The sequence below is a fragment of the Pseudorca crassidens genome, chromosome 12 (assembly GCF_039906515.1).
Source record: "Pseudorca crassidens isolate mPseCra1 chromosome 12, mPseCra1.hap1, whole genome shotgun sequence".
Lineage (NCBI taxonomy): Eukaryota > Metazoa > Chordata > Mammalia > Artiodactyla > Delphinidae > Pseudorca > Pseudorca crassidens.
The window spans coordinates 39,548,781-39,560,925 of record NC_090307.1 but is presented as its reverse complement, the minus strand read 5'-3'; positions in this window follow the sequence as shown (position 1 = coordinate 39,560,925).

Below are 12,145 nucleotides of genomic sequence, written 5' to 3'. Positions count from 1 at the left end.
GCATTTCTGAATCAGTTCAATCTCCAGTTTTGCCCCCAAATCTCTGCTATGTGTTTAACTGTATTTCCAAAACACAGAGATTTTATGGCTACATCAAGGAACAACTCTGAAAAATACATTTTAATAAATGCTGGACAAGACTATGAAGTCAGCTCTTAGTCATCTTTGTATCCTTAGCCCCTAGCCTAGTACCATATTTTATTGATTATGTGAATAAATTAAGATTAAATTTCATCTCTATAATGCAGACTGAAAGTGTGAGGAAGATGCAGTTGGAATCCATTTTTCTGAAAACTGCCTTTAGAATGATTCTGTTCTTGTTTGCCTAAGTTATGACCACTTGACAAGAGTCCATGAGAAAGAGAATATGATAACCCTCCTGTCAATACCAACGATGTGTCAATAATGGAAAAATTCTTCTATGGACCCTGTCCAGGGAACAACAAAGCAGACAATACCCATTATCCGTGTGTCATTTCTTGGTTGAGGACATAAAAACAGATCAAGGCAAAACCCAGTGAGTCTTTAAATTAGTGGCACAGATCGATGCCCATATATCTCAGTGTCATGTTTCATTATGTTGAGCTATTTATGTCATCATAACCCAAGGCATCTTAACGCAACCTGACACCCAGGTTGTGTTGCATTAAAAAAATAAGAAGCTATTGCATTTTGTTAATGGGCTGGAAAACATTCTAGGTCTCTTTTTTCTACTCAGTGTGGGATTATCACATGTTGTGTGTGTGGGTACAACTCTATATTAAATATTGAAATATCAGAGACCTATTTAAGTCTGTTAGAAATATTCCCTGAGCTTGGCCTATCACCCTTATTTTCTGTCAGCAATAGAGGTTTCAAAATTAGTGTTGTGGTTGTAAAATTATTTTTCCTGATAGTGTTTACAATTATTTTTCCTGATAGTGTTTAAAGGTGACCACTTAAACTGCGGACATTCTCATCCAACTTTCCAGATAAAAATGTCACTTTTTAAGTTCTACTTAAAGGCTATGCCTTCCAAAAAGCTTCTGCTTCTTTTCTTTTTTTCCTGAATTTCCATAAGAAGTCATCTCTACTGATATGGCATGTTTTTATATCCTAATAATATACATTTTGAGTATATATCTAAGCTCTATAAAATATCTTAAATTTCTTCTGGATAGTGATTAGTTTTATTACTGTAGTTTAGTGATTCTCTAATCTTCAGTGTCCAAAAAAATAATTCAAGGATTGTTTAGAAATTTAGATCCTTGTTACATTACTAGAAAATTTGATACAATGGGTCTGAAGTAGGAATTGGTTATCTACATTTGTAATAAAAAGCTGCAGGAGAGTAAATACAAAGAATATCAAACTTAGGCACATCATAGTCAAATTGCTGAAAACCAAAGACGAAGAGATAAAGAGTACATATTTAAAATTGTTGGGGAAAAACACAACACTTTATGTGCAGTGGAATATAAATCATGGTTGATTTTTTGTGAGAAACAATGAAGGCCAGAAGACAATGGAATGATCATCTTTAATGATCTGAAAGAAAAAAAAAAACACCTCACTAAATCAGAATCTACATGCAGTGAAAGTATCCTTAAAAATGAGGGTGAAATACACATTTACAGACAAATGAAAGCTGAGAAAATTTGTTGCTAGCCGACCTGCACATTAAGAAGTCTTAAGGGAAATTCATCAAGTTGACAGGAAATTATGTCAGATGGTAATTTGCTTCTACAAAAGGAATGAAAAGCACTAAAAAGTCTAAATATGCAAGTTAATATAAAAGACTAACTTTAAAAGTTTGTTCAGTTAATTTCTTTAAAAGGTAAACTCTTTTTTTAAAAAAAACATCTTTATTGGAGTATAATTGCTTTACAATAGTGTGTTAGTTTCTGCTGTATAACAAAGTGTATCAACTATATATATACATATATCCCCATATCCCCTCCCTCTTGCATCTCCCTCCCTCCCTCCCTATCCCACCCCGCTAGGGAGACACAAAGCACAGAGCTAATCTCCCTGTGCTATGCAGCCGCTTCCCACTAGCTATCTATTTTACATTTGGTAGTGTATATATGCCAGTGCCACTCTCTCATTTCATCCCAGCTTACCCTTCCCCCTCCCTGTGTCCTCAAGTCCATTCTCTATGTCTGCATCTTTAAAAAGGTAAATAAACTCTTTAAAGCAAAAAATTACATTATTGTAAGGTGGAGTAAAACCATATGTAGAAATAAAATATATGACAATAATATTACTACAGTTGGTGGAGTAATAAAAGTGAACTGATTTGATGTTCTTACATTTGTGAAGTTGGAAGTGTGATGTGTCAGCTGGTAAAACATTAATTCTAAGGATACTCTGATAAATTAAGGATACATATTGTAATTCCTAGAGCAGCAAGGAAAAGTAATAATAAAAAGCAGTATAGCTAGAAAGCCAGTAGAGGAAATAAAATAGAATACTAAATAAAATAGAATACTAAAACTATTCAATTAACCTTCCAAAATAGAAAAAAGAAAACCAAACCAAAACAGAGAAGTGAATAGAAAATAAATAGCAAGGTGATAGGTTTAAACTCAAACATATAAATAATTACATTAATGAAAATAGACTAAACACTCAAAGTAAAATGCAGAAATTATCAACTGGAAAAATATATATATACTATCTATAAGACATCATTTAAATGTAAACAGGTTGAATGGTATATATACATATATAAATCGTGCAATCATAGATGAATTGTTAATACTTCTCAGTAGTCAATAGAGTGAATAAGCAAAAATTCATTTAGGATATAGAGAATCTAAACATTATCAACCAACTTGACCTAATTGACATTAACAGAATACCATACCCAACAACTGCAGAATACATATTATTTTCAAGTGCACATGGAACATTCATCAAGCTAGATCATATATTGATCCATAAAATGCCTCTCAAAAATTTCAAGAAATTGAAATCTTGCAAAATATTTATTCTGACTGCAATGGAATTAAATAGAAAATCAGTGATATTATGATATACAGAAATATTCCCAAATGTTTGAAATTAAAGAGGACATCTCTAAATAACCCACGAGTCAAAGAAAAACTTACAAGAAAGTTAGGAATTATTATAATGAAGGTACTGAAAATCTTTGAATCTTGTGACACAAAAAGCACTAACCATAAAAATATAGATTGACCTTGAGTGGATAAAACAATAAAGCTTGAAAATATCAAGTGAAGATAAGGTGGAACTAGAACTTTCATACATTGGTGGTGGGAATATCAAATGGTACAATCACTTGAGGAAACTGACTGGTCATTCTTATTTTAAAGCTAATATACACCTACCCTATGACTCAGTGAATCAACTAATTATTTATCCAAGAAGAATAAAAACATTTGTTTATGAAATGACACATAATTATATTCACAACAGCCAAAAATTGGAAACCACTCAAATGTCTATCAGTAAGGCTATGGATAAACAAATTATAGTATTTTCATATATTGGGATACTACTCAGCAACAAAAATGAACAAACAGCAGATGCCTACAACAAGATGGCTCTTATAGACTTGATGTTGAGAGGGAAAAGTCCATGCAAAAAAGTACATCCTGTGTGACCCCATTTATATGAAGTTCTAGAACAATCAAAAGTAACCTATGGGGGCTTCCCTGGTGGCACAGTGGTTGAGAGTCCGCCTGCCGATGCAGGAGACATGGGTTCGTGCCCCGGTGCGGGAAGATCCCACATGCCGCGGAGTGGCTAGGCCCGTGAGCCATGGCCGCTGAGTCTGCGCATCCGGAGCCTGCGCATCCGGAGCCTGTGCTCCGCCACGGGAGAGGCCACAACAGTGAGAGGCCTGCATACCGCAAAAAAAAAAAAAAAAAAAAAAAAAAAAAAAGACAAAAGTAACCTATGGAGATTGGAAATCAGATCAGTGGTTACCTGGAGCAGTGGGGGACTGATTGCAAAGGGGCACAATAAACTTTCTAGGGTTCTCGACTGGTACAAAGGCTACATGGGTGCATATTTTTGTCAAAATTTATCAAAATAAATACTTAAGATCTGTACATTTTATTTTATGAAAGTTATACCTCAGTGAAGTATCTTAATATTTTGAAAAGCATTTGGACATCCAAATTCCTGGGCTCATTTTGCAAAGATTCTGATTCAGTGGGTCTGTAGTGAGAATCAGTCAATCTGCATTTTTAACAAGAGGCCCTGGTTGATCCTAGTGCATGTGGTCTATCAATTATACCTTTGAAAGGACCAATCCAACATAATATTGTAGGTCCAGAAGTGCTGATCACATTTTGCAAAAGTAAAAATTAATCATAACTCACAATGAATTTGTGGTCTCTGAATTCTTCTCATTTCAAAAAATATACACTAACTTATTTTTTATTTTTTGCAAAATATCAGCTTTGTGAGTTTCTTCCAAACTGGATAAAGTCAACTTGTTTCTTTGTTGTGTCTCATTCATGCTACAATACTTCCAGTGTTTGCTTTTGCTAATGCGCTTTTCCCCACCAGAAAAATCTTTCCCAGTCTTTCTGTCTGCCTTGTAGCCTCTCCTTTGAAAGCCCAATGACACGAAGACCTTTTCAACTAAGCTTGTTGCTAATATCTAACTAATAATGATTTTCCCTTCTTTAAATCCTGTAGTTCTTATTGACTGATCTGTTCAGTCTGGCACTTACGCACATACCAAACTGTACAGTTATTTCTTCCCCATGTGAGTATTTTCTCTCCAATAATATTGTAAATACATAGTGAAAACATTTCTACTCCTCAGTCTGTTGTAGCCTATCTTCTCCTCCTACCATGATAAGGAAACTTAAAACGCCAGATAACATGTTTTTAAATTAAGAACACAGGATTTGGCGTTCAATATAAGTTAGAAGCCCAATCCTGACCTCCCAAAATTATAATACTGGAAAACTTTTTTGTCTTCATCTATAAAAATGGGAATAGTAATTCTTCCTTCATAAAGTTATTGCAAGGATTAAATGGGGTAAAGTCCATAAGCCACTTAGCACATTGTCTGGTTCTTTGAAAGTGTTTAGCAAATGGTTCTTGATAAGATTGTTGCTGCTGATGTGACATTATTATGTAGTTGTGGCATTACTATTTGTATTATTAAAGATCACACAATATTAGACTGTATGGGAATTTAGAAATTATGTAATCAAACCCATTTGTTCCTGTAATTAGAAAACTGAGGCCAGAGAGGAGCAGTCTGTTGATTATTTTGTCTTAAAAGAAGAGCTTTCAAGTTCCAAAGTTTATGTTCTGATTTACATTATGTTGCAATTTTAAAACCATATTTGTCACATGCAGAGAATATTTTCCCAGTTAATGGAGTAAAATACTACTCTCCATTTACGTAGAAGATGAACCTTAGAATTTCTTAGGTTTTATTTCCCCCATCTGGCTATGAACTATTTTGTCTAAAATATAGACCCTAACAGGTACAGACAGGAAGGCAACCATCTTCCCATCATGCTCTGACTGCATGTACATCAGACATATATTCCCTCATAGTCAAACATTTTCAAGTCAACCTCATTAAGAGAATAAATAATTAACTTGATGGCTAATTGGTCACCTGTACTGGGATCACAACACTCAAAGTAAAGTACATCTGGCATATTTTGGTTGTGTGCTCTTAGTCAGTTGTTTAATTAAAGACCAGTAAGTTAAATGCCTTCCCCTGTGGACGCCCTGTCTCCTGATTTGGAGACCACTACGGCTCTAGTGCCCATTCCTCCTCCATCATCAAATGTGGCACAAAGCGCCATGCTGAGTGGAAGTCTATATGGGAGTTTGCAGATAGTGAGAGAAAGAGAGATGAGACAGATGGGATGGGATCTGGAACATGAAAAACAGAAGTTTTCAATATCGAGGCTTTAAGAATGAATGAATGAAGGCCTGTGAAAGTGGACTTTTACTAAAGGATTCCTTTTCAACTAGTGTGCAGACAGTACACACAGATCAGTAGTTGTACAGTATTCTCTATAGCGCTCATCCTATTTTCCTCTGCAATGTTGGGTAGATTTTTAAAGTCAATGAACTCCTGGGTGATGCTGCAGTCACCAGCCTCCTGCTATTTCTTATCCTTTGCCTTGGGCTTCCCTGGGTGTCTATGGTTAAGTGCCCTATAGAGCTGCTGATTATTGTGATTTCCTTTAACCAGCTCCACACATTCTTTGCTTTTCAATTTTTGATGTCAGTTCTAATGTGTTGGACCAAACATGTTGGAACTTGTTAAGATTCTCCAAATAGCTTCTTTGTGCTGGAGAAATCACACTAGTGACAGGCCCTCCTCTCCATCTCACTGGAGTTTTATACATGTGCTATGCCACCTACTGTCCCCATCATTCTGTCTCACAGAGGAACTGACATTTAGAGTCAGAGCTCAGATACCAGCAATACTTATTATTTTTTAAAACTTCATTTCTCTCTCTATTCCCCCCTTATTCCATTCAAATGCTGAAAGTAATAAAGTTGCCAAAACTCTCCCTCCACTGGAGTGAAAACCATTCATTTGTCATCTCAATTTAAGATTCCTGACTCCAAATAGAAGGATATTCTCTGTGGCCGTAATGGGACATTTAGCAATTCATTCATTTTCTTCACATGCTACTTATTTAGGCACTCAGCAGTTGGCGGCTTTGATGTGGAGTGGTGAAATTATAAAGACATTACATATCATAAAAATATAAATGAAAGAAAACACAGACCCTCTTTTATGTCAGGCTAAATTGACTGCTGTCATATTAAGGGTATTTTGTTTTATAAATTATACCAATTTCAAGGTATTCCCTTGAGTGAGTCACTACTTTGTATTTTATTTCCTTTTTCTTTCTTTCTTTCTTTTTTTTTTTAACAAAATAGGCTTTGCCTTTCCAATACATTGATGTAAAGAACTATAAAGGGCTCAAAGATAGAAATTAATGTATCTGATACCAAACTTCATCTGAAATTTGCAATATTGGGCCAACAAAGCATTCAAATTATTCATGAGTTGCCAATTCTAATTTACATCACTGTATGTTGGACATAACAAAAGGACTTTGGAATAAAACCAGATTCATGAATTATATTCTTTAATATTTAGTTTCTTAATAAGTCCACAAGGGGGTTCCCTGGTGGTGCAGTGGTTGAGAGTCCGCCTGCCGATGCAAGGGACATGGGTTCGTGCCCCAGTCCAGTAGGATCCCACGTGCCACGAAGTGGCTAGGCCCGTGAGCCATGGCCGCTGAGCCTGCACGTCCGGAGCCTGTGCTCCGCAACAGGAGAGGCCACAACAGTGAGAGGCCCGTGTACCCGCAGCAAAAAAAAAAAAAAAAAAGTCCACAAGAATGACTACCTGTCTTAGTCTGTTTGGGCTGCCATAACAAGACCACAGACTGGGTAACTTATAAACAACAGAAACTTATTTTTCACAGTTCTGGAGGCTGGAAGTCCAAGATAAGGGTGCCAGCATGGTTGGGTGAGAGCTCTCTTCTGGGTGGAAGACTTTTCCTTGGACCATCAGATGGTAGTTCTGCCAGCCCTCTAATCACCTCCTAATACCATCACCTCGGGGGTTAGGTTTCCAACATATGAATTTTGAAGGGACACAGACTTTCATACCATAGCACTACCTCTTTAATATTTGCTATGTGAAGCTAAGATTGTTCTAAATACACTAATAACTCCTTCAAAAATCTATTTTGTGCCTGTCCTTCATAACACTTAATTTTGTTCCTAGCTTTGCTCTCTGCTGTGTGGGCATGGCCAGCAGAGGGGAGATGGCAGCTCCAAGATGGAAGACAGAGCTACCTGGACCAGGAACATCACAGGGGCCATGTGTGGAATTGACCTGAATGCTGGAGCAGATGAGGAGCCTTGTGTGGTTACTGCTGGAAAGACATGGGATTGAGTAGCCCAAGAAGAGCCAAGTTGAAGGAGACGAAGGACAGCATAAGGTAAAAGCAAAGATGGGATTTGTTGCAAATGGTCTGAGATAAAATTAGGTATAGAATTTTTCTCACTGTCTATTACTTTTAAATGTTAGAAACTCTTCTTCTTTTATGATTAACAACTTTTGTCTAGAGTTGATTGTTTTTGTTAGCCAAGAATAGGTATTTAGGAGTAGGTACTTCCTGGGATCTTATTATTTGACCTAATACTATTGGTTCACTCTTTAAGAAAGGCTTGTTCTTACTAGTATTATAATATTCAATAAGAGATTCATGTTTCCCTCTCCATTCCTCATTTTCTCCCTTTTGAATGGATTATTGCCTGGCTTTCATCCTCACATGAGAGTCTCCTTGACTCCTTGGTCATTTGAGTGGAAATTCTCTTGTCCTTCTGCCTGTATCTTGGGGGTTAAGGCTGCAATATAATGTGGCAGTTTCTCCCAGTTAGCACCAGCCTCCCAGTGAGTATCCTGGTTCTTGACTCTCAACCTAAACTCTTCCTGTTTTGCCATACTGTCTTTGGCTTTGAGTTAAAGACCACAATGGCTTAGATACCCTTGGCTCTATCAAGTTGCTCCCTCCTGCCTTGTTAGAGCTTATCTAGTAACTATGGCAATGATTTGCAAATTATAGTGTAATAAATTCTTAATCCAGTTTTATTTTAACATCTTCATTAATTATGTGGAAGAGGGAGACAACCTCCTGCTAATTAAATTTTCAGATGTTGCTAAATTGGGAGGAGTTGCAAACCCAGATGAGAGCCAAAAGGCAATGTAAAGGAATCTGGAGACGTTCTGGGAAAGTGCAGGTAGCGGACCAGGATGAGGTAAGAATTGGAAACAAAAGGATGGAGATCATCTAGAAAGGAGGAATATCAGCTCCATAATCCCAGAGGCTGGGAGCAGCCTGGGAACTGGGTCAATTGTTGACTATGATGGAGTGATGACAATAGGGTCAGGCTGGACAGAGCAAAAGATTTCCATGTTCTCTTCCCAGAAAGAAGCCAGATCTCCTCTCTGGTGACTGTGTCAGATAGCTTCAGGCCTGATGGGTTTGATCACAATGACTTGGGAAAGCAATGGGAAGGAGGTCCCCAACAACTCAGGAGGTGTGCAAAGCTTTTTTTCTTGCATTTTCACAGTGCCTCACACCTGGCTGGGTACATGTAGATGGTGAAGATTAAATTAGTTAATGTGTGTGAAACTGGTTTAGAAAAAAATAATAAAAGCACTATGGGAAAATAAAAGATTAGTTTTTACAGTAATAATAATTACTATCAATCTTTATTAAGTTAAATTTAATTGAAGTTGGTTGGGGGAAATGGCATATGTGAGCAAAGATAGCAGAGTTATATGAAGTTGGTTAGGAAGAGTCGATAGTACATTTGAGCACTGTGAACATCACTGCCATTGCAGAAAGGAAACATGTTTTTCTAAAAATTACCAAGTGACTCCCTCAACCTGGTCATAATCTTTTACCAGCTTCAGTATCATTGACTTTTAGCCAACTTCCCATTGTGGGTACATAATCTCACTGCAGCATATCAGTATGACTCAAGCCATATACTTACTTATTCCTGGTATCAGCCCTTAAATAGTACTGCAGATGCTACTGTGAACGCTGACCAGTATACTTTTAACTATATCCCATTGGTTACAAAGGATGCTAAATGAAAGACACCAGAGAGACGAATGCCTAGTACACATCCATACCTAGAGCTGAATAAACCCCAAAGATATTACTACTAAAAGGGAAGAGGTAATTTGATCACATGTGAAAAATAGCAGCAATATTTAGACTTTCTTTTACTAAAGTAGAATTTTATCTATTTTCTCCCCTACACTAGACTCTGAACTCTGAGAGGCCAAAGAATATTACTCTCTTTTCCTCATATTTTCCACAGTACCTAACAAGGGGTTAACACAAATGGGCACTCAGTAACTGATGGATGGCATTAGAAAGAAATAATGCTTCTCTTCAGATAACTACTTTCTCCCACTTAGAAAAAAATGGAGACAAATGTGCTGATTTTTCAACTCTCTAAAAGAAATGAAAGGGTGTGGGTAGATATGACATATTTTTAAAAATACAGTGAAAGGCAGGTAGATTGTCCACCAGAAAGTATCAGTTGGCTCTGCTGAGAAAGCACTGGTTTCTTTCACTTCCTGGCTCCTACTTGGTGAGTCAGGCAATGGAAGAAATGAAAGCAGCCAACCAATAAGTTCAGGATTATATGGAAGGAGGCTAATTGTTCTTTCACCTTATTTTCCCTGTCATTCCTTCAGGGATTAGGTTAAGCCTCTGTATATATTTCATCAGAGAGACATTAGGATTACACCTTACCTTTCTGTCTATCACACTGACAGTGCTTGTAATGTTGACTCAATTTTGATAACCCCTACCACTTGTCACGCAGCTCCTTTTAGTCAAAACAGGTATATAATTTATGGTGCCCAAAGCAGTTGTTAGTGTAAAAGAATTAACTGAAAGGGAGGCATGTGCACCAAGACAACCACTGAATCATTAAGTGGCTATTCCTGTCTGCTTTGTGAGAATTGTGTTTTTTTTTTTTCCCTTTAAAATTGCTAAGCAAGGGATAGTCACATTTGTCATTGAAATATGGTGCCTTCTCCTGCTTAGGAAAGAAAAACTTAAAAAATAAAAGACCCCTTTAAGTTCAGTGTTCTGGGTATTGAAAAATACCCAGGTGGAAAAAATCTTGAAGAGGATTAGGGCAGTGAGCCAGGGGAGTCAGCACGCAGGAGATGCCTGTTGAGGGAGTGATGAGATTAGGGTTGTGGTAGATTTGAGGCATCAGGTGGAGTGAGGCACAGCAGAAGTTCAGGATGACAAGGGCTTTCAGCATAACTGCTGGGACTCTTTGTCTAGATGTTGCAGGTTGATGGCATAAGAAGCCTTATACAATCTCTGGGAAACACCAGGACAGGCATATGTGGGCCTTACTCTTTCCAAGTATGCTCAAGCATCACACTGCTCAGACTCTGAGGTTCTACAGGATGGAATAGCATATCCTAACTGACCCAGTGTTATGGGTTGAATTGTGTGTGTGTGTGTGTGTGTGTGTGTGTGTGTGTGTGTGTGTGTGTATATACACACACACATAATGTTGAAGTCCTGACTCCTGTTGCCTTAGATGTGACCTATTTGGAGATACAGTTTTAATAGACGTAATCAAGTTAAAAATGAGGTTCTTAGGGTGAGCCCTAAGCAAATATAACTGGTATCTTTATAAAAATGGGGAATTTGGACACAGAAATTTGCACACAAGATAGTCATGTGAAGATGAAAGAGTTCAGGGTGATACAACTACAAGCCAAGGAATGTTGAAGAAGATTGGCAATAAACCTTCAGAAGCTAGAGGAGAAACATGAACCAGATTCTCCCTCCCAGTCCTCAGAATGGACCAAGCCTGCACCATCTTGATTTCATAATTCTGGCCTCCATAACTGTGAGAGAATAAACTTTTGTTGTTTAGACTCCCTAGTTTGTGGTAGTTTATTACAACAGGCCTAGGACACTAATATATCAGAAGATCTCAGCCAGCCCTGCAGCATGGATGAACTCACCACTTCCAAGAAGTTATCCTGATTCAGCAGTTCCAGTGCCAAAAGAAAAAGGTGATGTTCTTCATTCAAACAGAAATCTCTAGTGGGTGCTGACAAAGAGAATCAGTAGGATTCAGACTTTTGCTTTAACTAGGGTTCAGGAGAGGTTAAGGAATTCAGTTAAAACCCTACAGGAGATAAATGGTGGTGGTGAGGTTGGGATCCAGACCTCCTCTTTCAGGTAATCCACTCTTAAAAACATTGTTCAGTGGCAAGGTCAGAACATACAGTAGACTGTTAGGGGGGAGTTTTTCTAGGGTTCAACATCCAACCTTCCAAACCTTACTCTTAAGATCTCTTTCACATGGAGTTTAGTTATCTTTGCACACCCTGCACTCATCTACTTTTTCAGACTTTTTGATCTCAAGGCAAGAGTAATCCTTCTGTCTAACAACAAATCATTTCTAACTTCCTCAGGAATGAAACTTCCCACTTAAACTAATGTTCCAGTTTCCTGATACATATCCTTAAAGTTGTTGTATTAATCTTCAAAATTTTAACACAATTAAGTGGAATTATTTCTAAAATATACCATGCAAGCTTAAGTAGATATTTCTATTTCCT